Source organism: Myxine glutinosa, chromosome 6 (assembly GCF_964187855.1).
Source record: "Myxine glutinosa chromosome 6, kmMyxGlut1.1, whole genome shotgun sequence".
Classification (NCBI taxonomy): domain Eukaryota; kingdom Metazoa; phylum Chordata; class Myxini; order Myxiniformes; family Myxinidae; genus Myxine; species Myxine glutinosa.
Genome location: NC_136266.1, coordinates 80,913,658 through 80,936,441, shown reverse-complemented (window position 1 = coordinate 80,936,441; position 22,784 = coordinate 80,913,658). Strand labels below are relative to the sequence as shown.

At 44.6% G+C, this 22,784-nt stretch overlaps 1 protein-coding gene across 23 annotated transcripts in view; it reads left to right on the top strand.

Annotated features, from left to right (window-relative positions):
• The window catches only part of RAP1GAP (RAP1 GTPase activating protein), a 572,300-nt gene that overhangs the window by 344,860 nt on the left and 204,656 nt on the right, over positions 1 to 22,784 (top strand). For 3 of the 23 annotated variants that reach the window (XM_078780052.1, XM_078780051.1, XM_078780053.1), the window contains exon 3: positions 17,574 to 17,614. The exons of the other annotated variants lie outside the window; for them this stretch is intronic. The gene's annotated coding sequence lies outside the window, so the exon portion shown is untranslated. The remainder of the gene's footprint in view (positions 1 to 17,573; positions 17,615 to 22,784) is intronic. 23 annotated transcript variants of the gene reach the window in all.

Genomic DNA, 22,784 nt, shown 5'->3' with positions numbered 1-22,784 from the left:
TTGTTTTATGTGTCAGTTTGTCTGTTTGTCTTTCTGTGTGATTAATGTTCGCTCTTTCACGAGCCTCGATCTTGTATACAAAAAAAAAAAAAAGAAAAAAAAAAAAGAACACACTTATGTCTATAAAATATACAGCGCATTCAGAAAGTATTCAGACCCTTTCACTTTTTCATATTTTGTTATGTTGCAGCCTTATGCTGAAATCGTTTAAATTCATTTTTTCCCTCATCAATCTACATTGATGCTACAATCAATCTACATTATGCTACAATCTACATTTTCCCTCATCAATACCCCATAATGACAAAGAGAAAACAGGATTTTAGAAAGTTTTGCAAATTTATTAAAAAGAAACAACTGAAATATCACATTTACATAAGTATTCAGACCCTTTGCTATGACACTTGAAATTTAGCTCAGGTGCCTCCCATTTCTCTTGATCATCTTTGAGATGTTTCTACACCTTGATTGGAGTCCACCTGTGGTAAATTCAATTGATTGGACATGATTTGGAAAGGCACACACCTGTCTATATAAGGTCTCACAGCTGACAATGCATATCAGAGCAAAAACCAAGCCATGAGGTCGAAGGAACTGCCTGCAGAGCTCAGACAGGATTGTGTCGAGGCACAGATCTGGGGAAGCCTACAATAAAATTTTCTGCTGCATTGAAGGTTCACAAGAGCACAGTGGCCTCCATAATTCTTAAATGGAAGAAGTTTGGAACAACGAGGACTCTTCCTAGAACTGGCCGCCCAGCCAAACTGAGCAATCGGGGGAGAAGGGCCTTGGTAATAGAGGTGACCAAGAACCCGATGGTCACTCTGGCTGAGCTCCAGAGATCCTGTGTGGAGATGGGAGAAACTTCCAGACGGACAACCATCACTGCAACACTCCACCGATCTGGGCTTTATGGCAGAGTGGCCAGACGGAAGCCTCTCCTCAGTGAAAGACACATGAAATCCCCCAATATTGAGGCCCTTCACCCCCCCCCCCCAAAATATGTATATGCAGTATATCTCTCCCCCTGCCCCTTCATCCCACATCCTCCTCCACCGCTACCGCCATCATCATCCCTTCGAGCAGGAAGAGACGTGACATGACCGCATGTGGCGGTTACCTTATGTGATTACCTTATTTGGGCATAATACACGTGCACGGGCCTGTTGGACTTGTGGTTGTGCGGACGTGACGCACGCGCGGTTGCCGGAGCCACGCCCTCCGAAGAGGGCTTTCGGCTTTATATAAGCATGCTGACTTCCGTTCGAGTTTAGTGTGCTGGATCCTGGATCTTGCTGTTACGATAAACCATCTTCGAACCCTACGAATGGCCTCGTTCTCTCGCCTTCCGCGACTCCTAAAATATACTGTATATATATATATATATATATATATATATATATATATATATATATATATATATATTAAGATTGCCTTTGTATTATCTGTTTATAGATTGAAAGCTTAAATAAAACATTTGCACATCTTGAAATGAATTGTGAATACCTCGATCGTAGAACACCCCACGTATTGAACTTGTCGAATTGCCTTTATTTACAAAGGAATTTCACAATTATGGGAATTGAGGAAGTGGAAATGTTAAAAATATACTTTCCCTGTCGGTACTTGTACCTATTAATGAAGTTCAAATATTTAAGATTGTAATTGACAGACTCAATTAAACCTACAATCATGTTGTTCTCACTGTATCGTGTCAGGTGTTTCTAAAAGGCAGCAGCATGACATTTCATGGCCCATTCACTCTGAATAATGGATGTCTCCAGTAAAAAGCTTCAAGAGATAACCCAGCATAATAGGTTTATCACCTAAAATGGCAGACAGAATGGGTGTTCAAAGGTGAGAAGAAACAATTTGAAGCCAAGGACGTGTCTTTGAAAAGTGTGAAATTTTTTGTTTTGGACCTTTTAGATCAAGCTGTCAGTTCATTTTTGTTAACAGTCTGTATGTGACAATGTGGAGAAGAGAGCACCTGGGTACTATGAGGTGAGCTATCTGGGACAGGAGAGGGTGTGACCACAAAATGTATTTGGGAATGTCTTATTTTTTCGTTTTTTTTCAGTTTATATGGTGACCATCAATATTAATATTCAATAGTTCAAGTAAATAATATAATGGAAGAATGCCTTAATACACTACCCAAACAGTACAATCCAAACCTCCGGTGGACAGTGTTAGGCCTGTTATGTCATACTGACGGTGTTGGAGAAGTACCGTAAAATGGGGGTGAATGGGGACAGCAAGGTGAATAGGGACACAAACTGAAAAAAAGTTCGGAAACTTTTTTCGCTGAAAATTGATAACCATCCTGATTTATTGATATTTGGGTTGAAATTGTTCTCTTGTTTTTTAAAAAAGCAACTTATAGTCCCTATTAACCCCATATATGGGTTAAATAGGATTAAATAGGATTTTTATGGCTGTCCCTATTGACCCCGTTTTACGGGTGAATTCACCCCGTTTTACAGTCACTAATACAAAAAAATAATAATCAAGTAATAGGGAAAGTTTGGAGAAACTTTTTATCCCATATTTTTTTCATTGGCACCGTGGTTTATATTATGGGTGCATATTATGTGCATCCATCTGAGATATCAATTTAGCAATAAGTTGGAAACTCAGGATTGTTTCTTGATTATTATTTTTTTGTATTAGTGACTGTCCCTATTCACCCGTAAAACGGGGTGAATCGGGACAGCCATAAAAATCCTATTTATTCCTATTTAACCCATATATGGGGTTAATAGGGACTATAAGTTGCTTTTTAAAAAAACAAGAGAACAATTTCAACCCAAATATCAATAAATCAGGATGGTTATCAATTTTCAGCGAAAAAAGTTTCCGAACTTTTTTTCAGTTTGTGTCCCTATTCACATTGCTGCCCCTATTCCCCCCATTTCACGGTAATGCATTACTGGAATCAGTTTTATGAAAATTAGCAACTGGAATTTGTTATGATTACCCCAGTAAATACTTCGAATATGGATACGGATGATGTTAAGATGTTACTGTTTTGAGATGGATTTGGTTGGGATGAAATCTCAAAGCTGGGAAAACAAGAGTGCACGTCAAAGGAAGAAAAATATGCTAAAACGGATGCATACATGAAACGAAGGCTATGCAGAACATGTGCAGCAACTTATGTTTTTGGATCGAGCTTTTCCATGTCTTTACGAGGGGCATTGAATCGGACTATGCATGTGTTTGCTAGAAAAATGAGAACGTTTGTGAATCCTTGCTCTAACAAGTCCACAGATCACTAGTCCACAAAATTGGGAAGTATATGAATGTAATTTTTTTTTTTTTTTTTTTTTACCTTTAGAGGTCATTTTTCCCCGCAGAGCAGGGGGTTGGCCTTTTTCGGGCACCTTGATCCCCTTTTTGAAGCAATGTTTTACGGCCGGATGCCCTTCCTGCTGCCAACCCTGTTGGTCGCCTCTTGCGACACACAGGGAATTACAAGTGAACTGGTACTCAATTTGCCGACCTCAGAAGGATGACAGGCTGAGTCAACCCCTCTGGTGTTAATTCAGCGATCGACCGGGATTCAAACCCAGGATCCTAGGATCCCAGGCCGGCACCCTAACTGCTAAGCCAACACCAGGTTAATGATATAACCTATACAATTGCCCCATAAATAAAATCCTTTCAACCTCCAACGATATCCAAAGACATTGAATGGACATTGAAAGAGCGTTTGGGGGAACATGGACTTTATTTTTATTATCATACAGTGAGATAAAACGAAGTGCTATTGTGTGGGAGATATTGGCTATTGTGAGGGAGTGCCGCAGATTATAGCTGTTCACACCAACCCACCGTTGGATACTGCAATTTGCCCACTCACATAAGGGTTGTGCTGTCATATTAACAGGTTTTATATGGATTAGCTTCCACAAAATCCACCTCTTGAACATCTTCAGTTTAGCCTATCCTGTCCACAGCTATCCTATCCATCCTCTCCATCTTGGTACGCTGAATCCTGTTGTCAGCCAGTTGTGCTAAAGTGGCTTGATTTCTCGCTACGAATGGGTAACCCAACTAGGACAACTTCAGCATGTCACAAGTGTGTGTCCATCCTTAAGCAAGCCAGAAAATATAATCTTGCAAATCTCAAAGCTGTACTCTCCAACTAGTTCCCTATTTCAAAAACCTGCTGGTGCCCTGTCAAGTCCATCTCTGGTGTTTTCTCCCCCTCCTTCACCTCTCTTACCTCATGTGGCATCATTAAATATTCTGTTGGATATCATGACAAATATCTCAATTCAAGATTTGCCTCCAAATATCGTGGGCCCAACTCATCCCGGAAAGTCCTCATCTTACGCCCTCATACCCATTGCCTTCTTGACCCTCACTTATTTCATCATAACATCTCTCCTTGTTGCATTATGTGCCATATAAAGTTTTTAAAATATTATTGGCATCTCCTGGGATGAGCCCGAAGCACAAGGCCAGTTGCTCTCACATCGCAGGCAATTTGGTGGCCTCTCTTATTTTTACTCTTTCCTTCAATGCAGTTACCTTTGCTCTCTCAGCGCTCCGACACTCCCCAGTGCCTCCGGGGACATGCAAGTTCTTCAGTACAACTCTCTTGTTTTCAACTACAAAAATCCAGTCTTTCCACATAACTCCACTCCTTTCTCGCATTTGTGGAACTGCCTTCTGGAGAATGTTCATTCGCACTCTTCCCTCCAGAGCTTCTAGTTAGCTGTGCACCACAACTCACATCACCCTGCTGAATCCATTTTTTGCAATAGTCTTTACCCCCATTAACCCCACCTACTTTAACCCTCTTACTTTACATGTTTCCTCCCATCCTCTACTTTGTTGTTGTTAGTTTATTCCCTTGCTATGACACCATTTTCACTGTGTTGCCTTTCCATGAGCCTCAATTTTGTATCGAAAAATGCAAAACTTTTCATTGAAGTTCTAAGCGACTAAAAGTTGTTTCCTAATCATTCAGCAAACTTATTTGTCAGTCAGTATAGCTCCTGTGTAGCTAAAGAGTATCTCAATTTAATTCCATGTAAACAAAACAAAAAAGCAGTTCACTTGCAGTAGCCCAGAAGTTGCAATTGACTGTGCTTTCCCTTTAAAAACATCTTTTGATTGATTTTTTTTTTAATAATTGAGTTTTACCTACCTTACGCAGCCAAACGCAGCTGCTCCTGGACTCTGTGTCCTTCTCTCTTGACAAGGTGGAGAAGTTTCTGTCAAACCTCGACTCTTATTCTGCAACTGGAACCAGACATCATCAGCCCACGGGTCTTAAAATCCTGCTCTGCCGCTCTATCTCACCCTCTCTTTGTTTTCTTCACCCTCTCTTTTGTTCAAGGTCATGTGCCATCTGCTTGCAAATTAGCCAACATTAGCGCTTTACACAAAAAGGTGCATTAAACAGATACTTGCAACTACAGACCAGTCAGCCTGCTCCCAATAATCAGCAAGGTCGTGGAATCGATCATCGCTTCGGATATTAAATCCGACCTCACCAATAGATTGATCTCGGATCATCAATTTGGATTCAGACCAGGTCATTCTACTCTAGACATGCTGTCTCAACAATGGATGGAGGTCCTCAACACCAAACAGGAAATCAGAGCTGTCTCCCTTGACATATCAGGTGCCTTCGATATGGTCTGGCACCCCGCCCTGCTCACCAAACTCTACTCTTATGGTATCCATGGTAACCTCCACACATGGCTTGCGGACTTCCTCTCTGGTCGGAGTCAACGTGTGCCCCTGAAGGGAATTTTCTCATCTCCCCTTCCTGTCAAGGCTAGAGTTCCTCAAGGCAGTGTTCTGGGCCCTGTGCTTTTTCTGGTCTTCATCAATGACCTCTCCGACTCTCTGGAAAATCCTCTATATCTCTTTGCTGATGACTCCACTCTCTGCCGCTCCATATCTCAACCCTCAGATCGGCAGGCAGCAGCCTCTTCACTCTCTGCAGACCTGGACAAAATCACAAACTGGTCAAACAAATGGAACATGTCTTTCAATCCTGAAATATCTCATACTCTCACTATGTCTCTCTGAAAAGACCCTCTGGAAATCCCTTCAATCTACTTTCTCAACAATTCTCTCAAAGAAGTTCTGTCACTCAAGCTTTTGGGTCTCACTATCTGCCATTATCTTTCTTGGGAAAACCACATCACCAAGCTGGCCTCCAAAGCCAATCACTGACTGGGCATCCTCCGTTGTGCAAAGTCCTTCCTTGGCACACCTGACCTCCTCACCACATACAAGGCTTTCCTCCACAACTTGATGGAATACTACTCCCCACACTGGGCTGGGGCTCCTGCCTCACACCTAGCTCGGCTTCACGCTGTAGAAACCAAACCTTTCAGAATCATTGAAATCTCCCACGATGAAGCTGATTCCGAGGGCCTTTCACTCGCTCACCGCAGGCAGGTTGGTGGTCTTTCTGTCTTCTACCGAATCCTCTCCGGCCTAGCTCCCCCAGCTCTGTCTGTGCTCTGTCCCCCAAATATTCCTTCAGGACGCATAAGATCTGCCAGCATCCCTCTTGTGGTGAAACTGACAAAATCAAGAATCTTTGTTCACCTTGACTCTTCTATTCCTCTTTTCTCCCACCTCTGGAACAAACTCCCTCACTCTCTTCAAATCCCACTCCTCCCTTCAGGTCTTTAAAACAGCTGTTCACCACCATCTCTTATCTTCTCCTATCCAAAACGTTGATCTTTTTGACCCCCGTTTAAACACCCCAAATCCACCTCTTTCAATCCCCGACTTCATTCCTGAAATTCCTAGTGGTGTTCATTTGCTTTATACTGTGTACCCCCCCCCCCCTTCCCCTTTCCCCTAGCCCTCTCCCTTCCACAGATCTACCGACGTCCATGTTCTCGACTGTTGTTGTGCTTGTATGTTTTCCTCTCCCTCCCACTCTTGTTTCCCGCTCCCTTTATTGTATGTTTTATGTGTCCGTGCATGCTTTCGTGTTTAATGTGTTTGCTCGTACACGAGCCTCGACTCTGCATACAAAAAAAAATTAAAATATATATAATTAAAAAGATAATATAAAATCAAAACAGCAAAGAGAACAAAGGCTATATCAGATGCAAGGTCTTCATATGTTTTTTGGTTATTGTTAGGATGTTTAAAAAGAAATATGGTTGGCTGGACAATCATACTTGAGGCCACTCTAGACTTTTTTAAGGAGTGGAGAGGAAATGGGTCCAAATGTCCAGGGAAATGTGAAAATCCAAGACAAGAACAAACATACAATAGGAGTGCATTGAAAACTAGATGTCTCAGGCCTTAAACTCTTAAATAAAAGTGTAAAAAATATATCTATGCATTCAAAGATTAAAAAGAGCACAGCCAATCAATAATTTGCACTTAGTACTTACTACTTTAATGATTTTTGCAACAAGCAGGAAAGAGCAGATATAGTCTCCACCGGCCTTAATTTTAATGGTGGCACTTCACTTACATTCTTATATCACCTTTGCATGTTATTTTGTATTCTGCAGAGATTTCCGATTCCTTCAATTCTCATTTTACTAACGTTGGCTCTTCCCTAGTCAATAGCATTCCATCAACTAACACACTTTTACTGATTACCTATGCAACCCTAACAATTCTTCATTTTTCCTAATGCCGATAAATTATTATGAAACTAGAACGACACTCGGTACAGAGCACACCTCCACCGGGCTGAACTGTTTATGTTTTGTATCCCACTAATAGGCAGGATATGTCTGGATCCGGACCTGAACCAAAATTGAATTGGCTTGTTCTTGTCACCTAACCAACTCATCCACCAAGTTTTGTCATAACTCGTCCACAACTTCTTGAAGTATCATGATATATATTTATGTATGTATGTTTCTGAAGTCTGAAGGACCAATTAAATATCCTGTTTGCCAAAATCAATTATTTACCCATGCGATGAGTGCTTTAACCTCAGTGTTGCCCAAGTAAAAAAGGGAATTGTAATATCCTCTGCCATCACTACCAAGTGGAACTACATGGTACACATTTACATAGCGAAGTTATGCCCCCCCCCCCACCCCACACCCCCACATCAGGCGGTTGCCAAATAGCCTGTGTTACCCCCAACACAAAATTGTATTTGTACTCCAAGTTTGTAACTTAAAAGAAGTGGCCGTGCATAGAACACATACAAACAAGGAGAGAAATAGAGATAGATAGAGATAGAGAGAGATAGAGATTTTCCCCTTTTTTTAGGTATACAGTAGATATATATTGTTTCGCCCCATTTCCCTATGGTGAAGAATCACTTGAAGAATTATTTAAAAAATTCTCATATGCAGATCTGCATTTTGGTCTTCATCAAAATCGAATGATTCTTCCTTGTCACAAAACCAACATGTCCACCGAGTTTCGTCCGAATCCGTCAATAAGTTGCTGAGAGATCGTATTGTCATGTCCCCAGGGTTAAGACCCCTGGGTGACAGATGACCGAAATGAGCTTTAACTCCAAGGCATATTTCAAACATGGTGGGATTATCTTTTCGGGTGAGCGGGAAAGGCCCGAAGCCTTATCTGATTGAACGGCCAACACAGGGTTTAATGACTCAACCCACAAATATAAATACGAGACAGCAAAATTTACAATACCAGAATGAAATGCCAAAAATAAAGGATTTAATGAAAATGAATGCAAGGATAATAAAAATGAAATAAATGGTGAGGGAAAACTAATTTCTAACTGAAGGACCCTCTACACGGACACAGAGACATGACAAAGGAGCACAAATAAAAGAAAATATTTGTGTGGCGCATTGGCCGGTACTCAGCCTGGCGTCCCCAAATGGCCCATGAAAGCCTGGTGGTCGTTGAACGGGTCTCGAGTCACCATGCGGGAAAACATGCGTTGGCGCGAAGTCGTGCCCACAGTCAGCCACCGGTGCGTTGCAAGCAGGCAAGAGCGCCTCCCTCGGTCTGCGCAATCTTTCCACACTTCACCAAAGCTCCGCACTCGCTCCACCAGCGGACACGGCACAAAGCCCAGCCATTCTCCAGCGTGACCATGACAAAGAGAAAGAGCGAGCGAAGTGACCATCCATCACGCGAAGCCAGAACCAGGACAAGAGCAAAAGGCAAACACAGCCGTTCTCTTCGAAAGCCAGCACATCAGAAACAGAGAAAATGTCGTCACCCCATGCTTTTTATCAGAGCGTCCCGGTGACGTCATCATTTTGACCAATCACCCAGCATCGTCCAATCATCCCAACCAATCGTCCTTTGGGGCGTGGCCTCACGTGGACTGTCAATTCCGGTCCTACAGCCTGTCAATTTGGGGCCTGTCAATGAGAAAATGAGAAAGGCCTCTTCGGGGCCTGTCAATTCCGGTCCTCCAAGGACCCTCCTTGGAGAGGCCTAACCCTCCTTCGGGAATGTTCGGTGGTGGGATTCCCTTGCCGATGGGCAAATGCTGTTCTGTCGGCCCTGGCGGCGTGGTTGGCTAATGGAGCGCATCGCCTGGCCAGATGAGTTTTTCGAAGAAAATTATGGAAAAATCACAGGGAGGCAATACATACTGGGGATTATTAACCATAAGCCCTATAATTAATTAGCACAAAACCACTCTCCTTATGGCGACATGCAAACACTCTTAATCTGAACATTTACCCTGCTTATGTACATCGAGATGGGCTTCTCCTTCTTTGCGTCACACGGTCCATACTAATAGCTACACATTCTGAACTTCTAAAGTATTCCATACCTACCCCCATAAACGTAACAGTATTATACTCGTATATTGTTTTTTTTTTGTTTTTTTGCCCTATCACTTAATGGTGAAGAATCACTTGAAATTTTTTTAAACGAACGTAACCAGATCTGGATCTTCACCGAAATCTAATCACTTTATCCTTGTCACACACCCAACCTCTCCACCAAATTCCGTTTGAATCCATCCATTACTTTTTGAGATATGGTGCGATATATCAGTTTTAGTCCTACCACTCAATGGTGAAGAATCACTTTTAAAATATTCTCGGATCCAGATCTGAATGCAAATCTTCACCAAAATCTAATGATTTTATCCTTGTCACATGCCCAACCTCTCCCCCAAATTCCATCTGAATCCATCCACAATTTTTTGAGATATCCTTCTCACAAACAGACAGACAGACATGGGTGAAACATAACCTCTATCCACCTTCGGTGACGATGGTAATAAATTGGACATTTACTACTGCGCACCTATTTCATTGTTTTTGTTGTAATAAAAGCTTGGAAAGACTGTTTTTTTTATAATCATCTCTCCAAGTTTTAATAAAAGCTTGGAAAGACTGGTTTTTAAAATAATCATCTCTCCAAGTTTTAATAAAAGCTTGGAAAGACTGGTTTTTCATAATCATCTCTCCAAGTTGATCTCGAAATTTAACCTTCTTTCTGACCAACTGTTCGGCTTTCGATTTAAACATTCCACTGACATGGCTCATGTGCAATTAATTGATAAACTCACCGACGCAGTTTGTAACAAAATGTCGACCGCTCGCTCGTGTTTTTATTGATCTATCAAAAGCTTTTGACACAATTGACCATTGTATTATAATATATAACCTTGACATTTATGGTATCAGGTGTATTGCTCTGCAATGGTTCGCTTGTTGTCCTACGAAAATTTACGACTGTTAATAAGTGTGATACCAGCTGGGAAGCCATTCCACGTGGTGTTCCACAGATGTTCTGCAGGGCTCCATTCTTAGTCCTCTCCTTTTTCTACTGTATCTTTATGATTTGTATTCTTCTTCTTCCTCTTTTTCCCCTTTTGCAATTTATTTTATTTGCAGATCATACCACAATCATATACTGTAGCTCAAATTATGTTTCTTTGGTCAAAATAAATCATATACTTCTCTGAACTAAATAAGGTCTCCCTGTGGTTCAATGCCAATACGCTTTCCTTAAATCATAGCCGCGGCGGGAGGGCCACCCGTGGTGGGTGGTCGACGTCCACGTGCGCCGGCTTGAGGCGGTCCACTGCAATCCGGTCCGACCTGCCGCCGATGTCGATGACGAACGACTTGTCGTCTCGTCGCCAGCACGTCCCGGGCCGAGCACCTCCTCCACCTCCGAACACTGTTCGGGCGCCCTCAGCGAGCACGGCCTCATCGTCAACCCGGCCAAATGCCACTTCGGCACGACGGCCGTTGATTTTTTGGGCCACCACATCACCAAGAACGGGGCTGTGCCGCTGCCAACCAAGGTCGAGGCCATCACCACTTTCCCGCGTCCCCGCACCATAAAGGCCCTGCAGGAATTCCTGGGAATGGTGAATTTTTATCACCGCTTCGTGCCCCGCGCTGCTCAACTCATGCGGCCCCTCTACGAAGCCCTCCGGGGCAAGCCGGCCAAGCACGACATCGCCTGGTCCGCAGCAATGGATGCGGCCTTCCAAAGCTCAAAGCGGGCCCTCGCCGACGCAACACTGCTCGCTCACCCGGTGCTCAACGCTCCCATCGCCCTCACCACGGATGCCTCCGACTACGCGGTGGGCGCCGTACATGAGCAATGGGTGAACGGGGTTTGGCAGCCACTCGCTTTTTTCAGCCGGCAGCTCCGGCCGAACGAGCTCAAATACAGCACGTTTGACCGGGAGCTCCTCGGTCTACACCTGGCCGTCCGCCATTTCCGCCACCTCCTGGAGGGCCGACCTTTCACGGCGTTCGTCGACCACAAGCCGTTGGTTTACGCCATGGCCAAGGTCACGGAGCCATGGTCGGCCCGCCAACAGCGCCACCTCTCCGCCGTGTCGGAGTTTACCACGGACATCCGGCACGTCGCCGGCAAAAACAACGCCGTGGCCGACTGTCTTTCCCGGGCCAGCGCGAACGCGGTCCACCTGGGCGTGGATTTTGCGCTCATGGCGGCGGACCAAACCACCGACACCACGGTGCAAGCCCTCCGGGCGGCGGACACGGGCCTCCGCCTGGCCGACATCCCCTGCGCGGACACTGTCCTGCTCTGCGACGTCTCCCAAGGCCGGCCTCGCCCCATCGTGCCCGTCACCTGGCAACGCCGCATCTTCGCCTCCCTCCACGGCCTTTCCCACCCGGGCCGGAAAGCTTCCCAGAAGCTGGTGTCGGCGCGTTTCGTCTGGCACGGCCTTCGTCGGGACGTCCGCGATTGGACCAGCGCCTGCACCGCCTGCCAACGGGCCAAGGTCCACCGACACACCCAGGCCCCGCTGGCACCTTTCACCGTGCCCGAACGACGTTTCGACCACGTCAACGTGGATCTGGTGGGCCCCCTTCCCCCATCACGAGGGTTCACACACCTGCTCACCATGGTGGACAGGACCACCAGGTGGCCGGAGGCCGTTCCCCTCGTCTCCACCACCACCGCCGACGTGGCGCAGGCCTTCATCGCCACCTGGGTCGCCCGCTTCGGCGCACCGGCGGACATCTCGTCAGACCGCGGACCACAGTTCACCTCCGAGCTGTGGGGCGCGGTCGCCCGCAACCTGGGGGTCAAGCTCCACCGTACTACGGCCTACCACCCCCAAGCAAACGGGTTGTGCGAGCGATTCCACCGCTCCATGAAGGCCGCGCTCATGGCCGGCCTTCAAGACGGCGGTTGGGCCGACCGGCTGCCGTGGGTCCTTTTGGGCCTTCGCACGGCCCCCAAGGAGGACCTCCAGGCATCCACCGCCGAGCTGGTCTATGGCCAGGTGCTACGCGTCCCGGGCGAATTCGTGCCCGACGCTACCAGCCCCTGGTCCGCAGCTCGCCAGCGCTCGGACCTCCAGGAGGCCGCCCGACGGTTTGCCCCCGTGCCGACATCCCACCACGGTGACCCCCAGTCCTACGTCCCCCCAGCACTCCGCACCGCGGAGTATGTTTTTGTGCGTCACGACGCACATCGGCGGCCACTCCAGCCGCCGTACGACGGGCCCTTCCGGGTGCTGCGACGGGACGACAAGTCGTTCGTCATCGACATCGGCGGCAGGTCGGACCGGATTGCAGTGGACCGCCTCAAGCCGGCGCACGTGGACGTCGACCACCCACCACGGGTGGCCCTCCCGCCGCGGCGAGGCCGCCCCCCGTCCACGGTGCCCCCCACTCGACCGCCCACCACCTCACCGGACCCCCTCCCACGACCCACCAGGGGTCGCTTCGGCCGGGTCATCAGGACCCCCCTCAAGTTGACCCTGTCGGTGCAAGTCGATTCTGGGGGGACGTGTGTAGCGGCTGCCGCTGGGGTTACACAATCGCCTTGCACCTATCAAGGACGCGGAGCGATCACCAGGCCGGGCTCGTCCAGGACGCCCGGGCAGGCCCGCGCTCGACTTGCCAGGCCTCGGTCGGGACGCCCGGGCAGGCTCGCCCTCGGCTTGCCAGGCCGCAGCCGGCCCGCGGGGCCACGCCCCCTGGCGCCAGGCCTGGGCAAACCCCCTGGCGGAATAGATATATATTGCCGACCGTAAAACGTTTTTCCCAGAGTGCCTGAGTGTTTGATTCTAATAAAGCAGCTCAGATGAATTCAAGCTTTTTGTCGCGTCCATTCTTTCGATCGACGTGGGAGCCACAGCTCCTTCAAGTATATGCTTTTTTTCTACATCAAAAAAACCCGAGAATAAATAGCACAAACCTTATTAAAATTGATAATACTCCATTATCTTATTGATGGTCAAACTCAAGCAAACGGACTGGAAATTGAATTAGACAGAAGTCAAAATGCAAACGTGTGTCTGATGGGATCATCGGTGTCCTTGGAATCATCGCTTGTTCTCCCTTGTTTTGTCCTGTGACAAGGATGGATGTGTGTGTTTGATTGACAATTCACTTCAACCTTTGGGCTAAAGTTCATGTGCATGGGACTGTCTTGTTGGACTGTGTACTTTGATCTTGGGGTCAAGTTGCATGCCCCAAGGTGTTTAAATGTTTTGTTTTTTTTCCCCTTTTTTGTATAAAGAGGACCTCCCTCATAAGGTGATGGTCAACAATCCCGAAACACAAGTCCGTAGATGTTCCCTCTCTGGTGTGGACTGGTTTAACTTGCATTTCTATAGGTATATATATATATATACTGTATATATAGATTTATAGATGTATACTGTATTGGGGACATGATAGATGTAATATAGACGAGTTATGCCATTAATAAATTTTCAGCATAAGTGTGCAATTTTATTGTAAAAATGATATTTGTATGTGTCGAAGTTTGTATTCAGAGATGATAAACGTGACCCCTCCATTCCGTGTGTGTCCAAGCACCTGCCTGCCCCCATCCTTAACCCCTTACATCATTCCCTTGTCATCTGTCTATGTGTTTTGCTTCTAAGGAAGTGCCACCTGTCAGCTCCGCAAACGAAACAGATCCCCTCTGAAGACGACCGGGAATGCGCCTCGCGGCCGCACGCTGGGGTAAGAACCACCTTGAGCCGCCAACAGTGGTAGCTGTTTTGTAGGTTTGAGCGGCATGCGTGTCCGCCAGGTGAATAAAGGGATGGGATGGTTTCAGAAAGTTTGACAAGAAGCTCGAGTCAGGCGGGAAGAAGGTGGGAGCACCATGACAGAGCACGGTTGATGGCGAGCAAGTGAAGGGACAAGAAAGGTTGTCAGAGTTTAGGCAGGTGAATTATAAAGGGACTCCAAACTAAAGAGCCAGACACAGGTGCACCCAGAGCGACGTACCACATCGGGACATGGTCTGTGGGGAGAGTAAACCCGTAGCCCGGAGCGTCGAGAGGCAGCCCAGGCCCCGAGGCAAACAACCTCAGGGCCCAACCCTTTCTCTTTTATAACTTAAGGAACTTTCTTTAATGAAAAACAAAAAACTTTTTAATAAAAAATGGTCATTTTTATTTAGCCGTATGATCGAAAATAAAGAAGATAGCGGGACGTTTGGACCGATCGAGTCAATTCGCACCCTCAACTGTTGAACACTATTTCTCCCTAAGATTGGCAAAACAAAATACGTGAGAAGATGATTAATAACTTTTTTTGGACAAAGACGATACAAACCCATTTCTTTGTAACGCACATTTCTGATTAATAACCATTTTCTGTAAAGTTTTAAACTACCATTAACATTGGTAAATGTTGTTTTGTTTCCGGCAAGAAAGCAAAATCGCCTTCTGGGTTTAAATGTAACGATAAGGAAGTGAGGATGAGCCAATGAGGGGTTTCACTGTAATGTTAAAAAAAAATTACAGGAGGAGCTCGGGACCCTTAACGAACCCCAGGCCCGGAGGCAGCGACCCCACCTGACCCCTTCTCCCACCCTTCGACCTGCCTGCCCTTGGCCATTGGGAATTGGTATGAAGCCCTCATTATGAGGCTATAAAAATATGGCGATACCCCGGGGTTGCTCAGCCTCAAATCCTGAATAAACAGGGACCTACCTATGACAGAGGTAGATCTCAGAATTTCTCTACTTCGAAAACCAAAGAAAATAATCTATTTGGCTTTTCCGGCAGACGGCGGCATATAATCCCTATAGACAATCCTTCACTGAATTGTGGATTGTGCGGGTGGCACATTTGACCACAGGTCCACTCCATGGTCCACCGATACAATATATATGTATCATTATTCATTTTTACTTGCTCTTGTTGTACAGAGCATGAAATAAATCAACCTCTCATTCATCATTTAGTATTAATCCATATCTAAGGTAATGTGTTTATCCCACATGATTTTGCTTTTGAAACCAAAACTGTTATTTTGTAAATGGTGCATTTAAAAGTTTTTTTTACGACTTGAGAAGGCCCAAGTCCATATTATTGTGACTGCAGTCACTGTGTTATTGTCTCTACGTCAAGTCTAGCTCTATTCCATTCACATGCCGGTGCACAGAGTAAAAATAGAATAACCCATGAGCGCACCATAATCATCTGTCATTTGCTCAATCTGCACTTGCATTTGGTGTGATCTATTCTTATAGGGACTAGTGCGGTCACCGGTGGGAATCCCACGGGCATGGAGGTGTATCGTTGCGATCGGTGCAGCCGTTTTGCGGTACCCGGGACAATTATGTTAGGTGGGAGTCCAAACCTGAAAATGCTGGAGACCAAAGCTGAAATTGGAAAAACAATATAGCCTATTTTACTCCTGGGGGTCCCAGGATTACCCACTCAAAATATCGTTGCGATCGGTTCAGCCATTTTTACGATACCTGGGAACGGATGGACGGACGGACAGACAGACAGACGGACATTTGGTGAATTATAGTAAGATGTAGATGGGCAGTTGTGTGGTCACTTTTCTGTTCACGCATTTCTGGGATAGTGATGTTGCTGCCGCTGCCACCCATAATTCCTGGACGGTGTATGGGTAAGGCGGGCTGGTTCGTGTAATTTGTGAGCGAGTATTTGTGGTTGAAGGTACGTGTGCAAGGCGTTGTTTGGTGGTTACCCTGTAATGTGAGCTGTGAGGGGAATTAGTGAGCAACCAAAGTGTGGTTGCATTTTGAGGATGTGTATTAGTGATGCGAGTAATGCGACCACATAGGTGGGTTGGAGAGCAATGCGACATGCCATCCATTGATGGGACCACTACCATTATCAGTTCGTGAGTTGACCAGTTTACTTCCCCACCACCACCAGGATTCCGTATTGGCATTTCCGGTTGTACCGACTCACCATTCTGCTGTCGTCTGCCTTTCGTAGCAGCACGAAGTTTTCATCCTCCTCGGTGAAGAAAGCTCCATGGCCAGACATGATGTAAACGGATTGATGAGAAATCAAGTTACAAATGTATTTATGGTTTATAGAGGCTGTGCGAGGCAATAACTTCATTGATGCATGAGGCAGCTGTGGTGTTATTATTTGTGACACTACAACTGGAAAAACTCCTCCAAATAGATTGTTATCCTTCTGCCAGAAACTTGATTATACCACATTATCCATAGGCCAGAAAAGTACATATTCTGCACTGTCTATGGGTAAGCCTGGTGTTAGCTTAACCGTTAAGTTTTCCTGGCTTAAAATCTTAAGGTCTTGTGTTTGAGGCCCTGTTGGGTTGTTAAATCAACACCAGGGTGGTTGATTCAGGGTGTCATCCTCCTGAGGTCATCCAAAACGATGGCATATAGCCATGGTAACGATCTCGACCATGAATAGTTTTATTGTCAGAAATGTACCTGTTTGATCAAGGTGGATGCTAACATAGACTAACAGATTGCATTTGCCTGCCTGACTTATAATGTGCTGAAAGAACATCCCATAACGATGAGTAAATGTTCCAAAGATAGCATGTTGCACTAAATACACACATATAGGTTTTGAAATGGAAAACAGTAAGACGTCCCAACCTTAATATCCACCTTCGTCACTGTTTTGATTGATTCCTTTCTTCAATATCACTTCATTAGGAACTGGCTGAAAGACACAGGTAACTGGATTTTCCATGATATCTGAGTATCATGTCTATTAATTAATACGCAACCTTATCGCTTCAATGAGGTACAATATCTGTAAAAAAGAAGCGAGGTGAAAACCTTGAGTCGTATCCCATATGATCATCAGCATCATAATCATTGTCATCATCATAATCATCATCATCTTACTTTAATTCACCAAATGTCTGTCCATCTGTCTGTCCGTCTGTTCCCAGGTACCGCAAAAAAGGCTGAATGGATCGCAACGAAATTTTGGGTGGGTAATCCTGGGACCCCTGGAGTAAAATAGGCTACATTGTTTTTCTATTTTTTCCCCAATTTTTCCAATTTCCAATTTTCCCAATTTTCCAGTTTTTCCAAACACGATGGAATAATATTTACCGATATGAACGGTGATGTGGCTTTTATTGAAATTCTTCAAATACTGTTTCGATTTTGATGATTTGCGTGTGATATGATTTAACTGATGTTTATATAAATCGTTCAAAATAATAAAAAAAAGCCTTCAATTTCCGATATTTTGACTTTTCATTTGGGCCTCCCAATTGAAGCCCCGCCCGTAGGGCAGGTACCGTTGCTGGTCATCATAATAATAGGCATCATCATGCTCACCTTCACTCTTTCATTCCTCTTTTCTCCCGCCTCTGGAACAAACTCCCTCACTCCCTTCAATCCCACTCCTCCCTCCAGGTCTTTAAAACAGCTGTTCACCACCATCTCTTATCTTCCCCCATCCAAAACCTTGATCTTTTCTACCCCCGCTAATTCACCCCAGATCCACCTTGTTTGAAATTCCAACTTCTTTCCTGGAAGTCCTGGCAGTCTCCATATGTTTTATACCTCTCCCACCCCCCGCCCCCTTCCCACGCCCCCCCCCCCCCAAAGCCCTCGCCCTCTCTCAGATCTCTCGATGTCTCCATGTCTCTCGGTCCCTGCTCTCAAATGTTGTGTTTGTGTCCTTCCCTCTCTCTCCCCATCTTGTCTACCGCTCCCTATGTTATATGTTTTATGTGTCGGTTTGTCTTTCTGTGTGATTAATGTTCGCTCTTTCACGAGCCTCGATATTGTATACAAAAAAAAAAAAAAAAAAAAAAAAATCGTAATCATCATCATCATCATAACCATCATCATCATAATCGTAATCATAATTATTATCATCGTCATCGTCATCGTAATCATCATCATAATCATCATCAGCATCATAATCATCGCCATAATCATCATTGTCATCATCATGAGATGTAATGGAGAAATGCCTTAGTTGGTGGTTCTCAGTCAATTCCCATCAGGATTGTTAAATTAGGGCAAGAATTTGGGATTTGTTCAGGGTGACGGAGATAACTCGCGCCTACTCCTATTACGAAGTGACGGAGGTAGGCACTCAGAGCACAATATCTCCTGGACATTTGGTTTGTGAAATGTGATGGCATTTGTGAAATTATAAAAAGCTTGGTGTTTCTGCCTTACTTTCCCCTAACTTTCACATGTCATCATAGATGACGTGCATCATACGATACTGGACGCGCATCATAGATAAACTAAAGTTAATGTCCTTTTTCATCACAAGTGGCTTCGCAATAGAACTGGACGTGCGGTGTTGGTGCCATGGGGTAATGTGCGCAAACTCGATTAGGGATCATGTTTGGCCTGTATCCCAGAAATCGGCTCTGGAATTAAAATTAACAGTCAAATCAACTTTTGTTGTTTCATCGGGGTGCTTTTAACCAACAGTGTTACATTCATGTCTACTGAACTTTATAAGTAATTACTTTGAGTGTGGTTTCTGAGTCAAAAGAGTGAATTGATGGAAATATAACACGCGATGCGATGCAGATTGTAAAACTGAATCCTGAAACTGAATGTGGAAAATGCCAGACACTTTTATTGTGACAAATGATGGCTTTCTCTCACATTTATTATCAAAATAATTTGAACATTCATTTATTGCAGCAAATAGCAAGAAAAACATAAAGGTAGACAACAATTTTTCCATCTTTTATTCACAGCTTTCATTTATTGGATTGTTAGGGTTAGGGTTTATTGGGTTGGGTCTTGTGAATTGCTAAAGAAAAGTTGACCACAGTATTGGTCATTTTGATCTACAAACAATAACATGATATATCGGTTGCCAGGACAACACAGGGAAGCTATCATAAGTGCTTATGTTGTCATCATAGATAAACTAATTTTCACAAACTGCAAGTCTGACATTTGACAAGATGGTACAAAGGTAGTGAGTGCACTTACCTTTGAGCTGTCATATCTGAATTGGATTCCCGACCCGACGATAGACCGTCGGATTGGTGCTGCACATGGCGGGCATTGGATCACAAAATGTACCGTCTCTCTGAAGGACTTTAAGCTGGAGGACATATGTGCCAGCACTAGCCATTTGTGGACGTTAAAGATCTGATGGTGTCATTTGTGAAGAGTAGGCGAGTTATCACCGGCACCCTGAAACAAATTACAATTCCATCTCTGGCTACCACTGGGAAAGCAATGACAATTGTCACCCAGTGCAATCCTTGCCACATGAGACCACTGTGGCAGCACTGGACCTGCCTTCGGACAGAGCATCTCAAGTTAGGTATTGGACAAACAAAGCAAACAAATTAAGGTTTTACAATGGGTGTTGTTGTTTGTCGTAAATATTGTTTATACCTCCATTGATTGTATAGCTGCCCTTAATGATGACCAGTGGGCCAAGCCAACTATGGACATTGCCCTGCAGTGTATATACCGCCCAAACATTTAAATGTGGATTCACACGAAGACAAGATGAAGTCTGATCGCCTTTTGAAGAGTTCTTTGATCCCGATTTCTGAAGATGTTGTATGGCTTGTGTCCAGACAGCCATTTTGCTGCGAGATATGGTGCTCAGATTGCAATGTGCCCGGGGTATCTGGCAGTAAAACTCCAAGGGCTTTAGTAAAGGACACACAGAGGTGAGACACAAGCAAAGAATCTAGCTGCGTGACATGTGTAGCTGTTTTAGTTGCTAAACGTTGTGTGGCTTCATTTAGGAATTGATAACGATTCTTAGAGTTGCTTATTTTGAGGGGATGTTGATAATGCAAACGCATCGATATATATCATTACTCCGCTCATGCGGAGCAAGAAGCAGGGTTACGCAATTGCTTCTTGTCTGTCTGTCTGTCCGTCTGTCTGTCTTATCAGCTTATGATCGAGGAAGAATTTCTTTAAATTGAATGTTATATTTTGAACACGAATCGGAACACACATTCGCAGAGAGGAGTGAGATGATTTTTATAATTAATCGGAGAAGCTACTTCAATATTTGGCTATGTCCGTCCATCCGTAAAAATGAAGAAGAAGAACCTTCTAAGCCACCATCTTTAAATCTAAAAGGTTCTTAACGGTAATTATAATGGGTTCCAAAGAGTAATGCTAAAGGGTTCTAAAGGGTAATTCGAAGGGGTTCTAAATGGTAATTCTCAAGGGTCCTAAAGGGTAATTCTAAAGGGTTTTAGAGGGTCATTCTAAAGGGGAATTTTTACAGGAAATTCGAAATGGTAAATGTAATAGGTTCTAACGGGTAATTCTGAAGGATTATAAAGGGAATTTATAACAGATTCTAAAGAGTCATTTTAATGGGTTCTAAAGAGTCATTCGAATGGGTCTTAAAGGGTAATTCTTAAGGGTTCTAAAGGGTTCTAAAGGGTAATTCCAAAGGGTAATTCCAAAGGGTTCTAAAGAGTCATTCTAATGGGTCTGAAAGGGTAATTCTAAAGGGTCATTCTAGTGGGTCTTGAAGGGTAATTCTAATGGGTTCTAAAAGGTAACTCGAAAGAGTTTCGTTCATTTCTAGACTTGGCCTATTTCATATAAAAAATGCCGAACTGAACCTCTTCCCTCGGACATGGGTGCCATTTTTTTTTTTTTTAGCTGCGACGAGCAGCTCTATGAGAGGACCACGTTGTTGTTCTTGTTGTTGGGGTGCCTTTTTGAATAGCGCATGCGCATACACTCGGACGTGTGTTGGTATGAGGTAAGAACATATTGCAACGGATATCCTCATGATTCTACACGTCGCAGCTGGTGACCACACTGTGGTCATTTTTCTCTTGTTTTTACTCTATTTGCCTGCCTGGCAGTAAAAATAAATTGAGAATCATTCCAAACAGGAAACTTGGACGCCATAAAAGGACACATATAACAGGCATGTAGAACTAACGCAACGTGTTAGATAGGGTGACGTAATAGCCACTGGGGGAAATGGCGGTATAAGCCGGAATTAATTTATTTATATGTCTTTAAGACTCTTTAAACCTTTATTTAAATTGAATGATATACTTGAAGACTGTCAGACCCAAATCGCCTTCATAATACTTCCAAGAATCATGCTATATATTGCCATATAGAAAGACAGGTGTAGCATGTGTATCAGGATGAAGAAGAGGCTACTCATATGGCTTTGTGTAATGCTGATTTACGCTGCATTCTATTGTGATCAATAAAGCCTCCCCCTCGTAAATTTTGACTCAAGGTCGTCTTATATAGTGTATAAGGGTGGTTGGTGTATAAGACTGCTTCAGTAGCACGAAAACCTCCAGATTTTTAAAACGGTCTTTAAAATCATGGTTTTACGTGTTTAAATTGAAGTCCAGGAAGGCCTTGCCATTCGTGGGTTTCAATTTCCTGGATTCGTTCTTTCGTGATGAATTTATTGAGGCAAGGTCTGCAGATTGCGCTCAAATAATCGTGGGTTGTTGAACTATTTTCCACATTTATGCACCTAATTAACATGGGCCGTCAACAAAATAATGCCCCTCAAACCTTCCAACATCATCATCACCTCATCTCCATCAACTCGTCTTAATTGTTGACATTGCATTATTGGATCAAGTTTATCATCATTATTATTAAAGGAAAGCTTCATGATCGTAATAACTCAAGAAAAACAACTTTATTGTGCACCGCTCCTTTCCTAAGCCATCTCCAGGCGCAGCATAACGTCATCGCCGGGCACCGATGACGCGCGCTGAAAGGGAGTACTCAGTTTTCATTCTGGTTGTTTGTTTGTTGTACACCGCTCCTTTCCTAAGCCATCTCCAGGTGCAGCATAACGTCATCGCCGGGCACCGATGACGCGCGCTGAAAGGGAGTACTCAGTTTTCATTCTGGTTGTTTGTTTGTTGTACACCGCACCTTTCCTATGCCATCTCCAGGCGCTGCATAACGTCATCGCCGGGCACCGATGACGGGCGCTGAAAGGGAGTACTCAGTTTTCATTCTGGTTGTTTGTTTGTTGTACACCGCACCTTTCCTATGCCATCTCCAGGCGCTGCATAACGTCATCGCCGGGCACCGATGACGGGCGCTGAAAGGGAGTACTCAGTTTTCATTCTGGTTGTTTGTTTGTTGTACACCGCACCTTTCCTATGCCATCTCCAGGCGCTGCATAA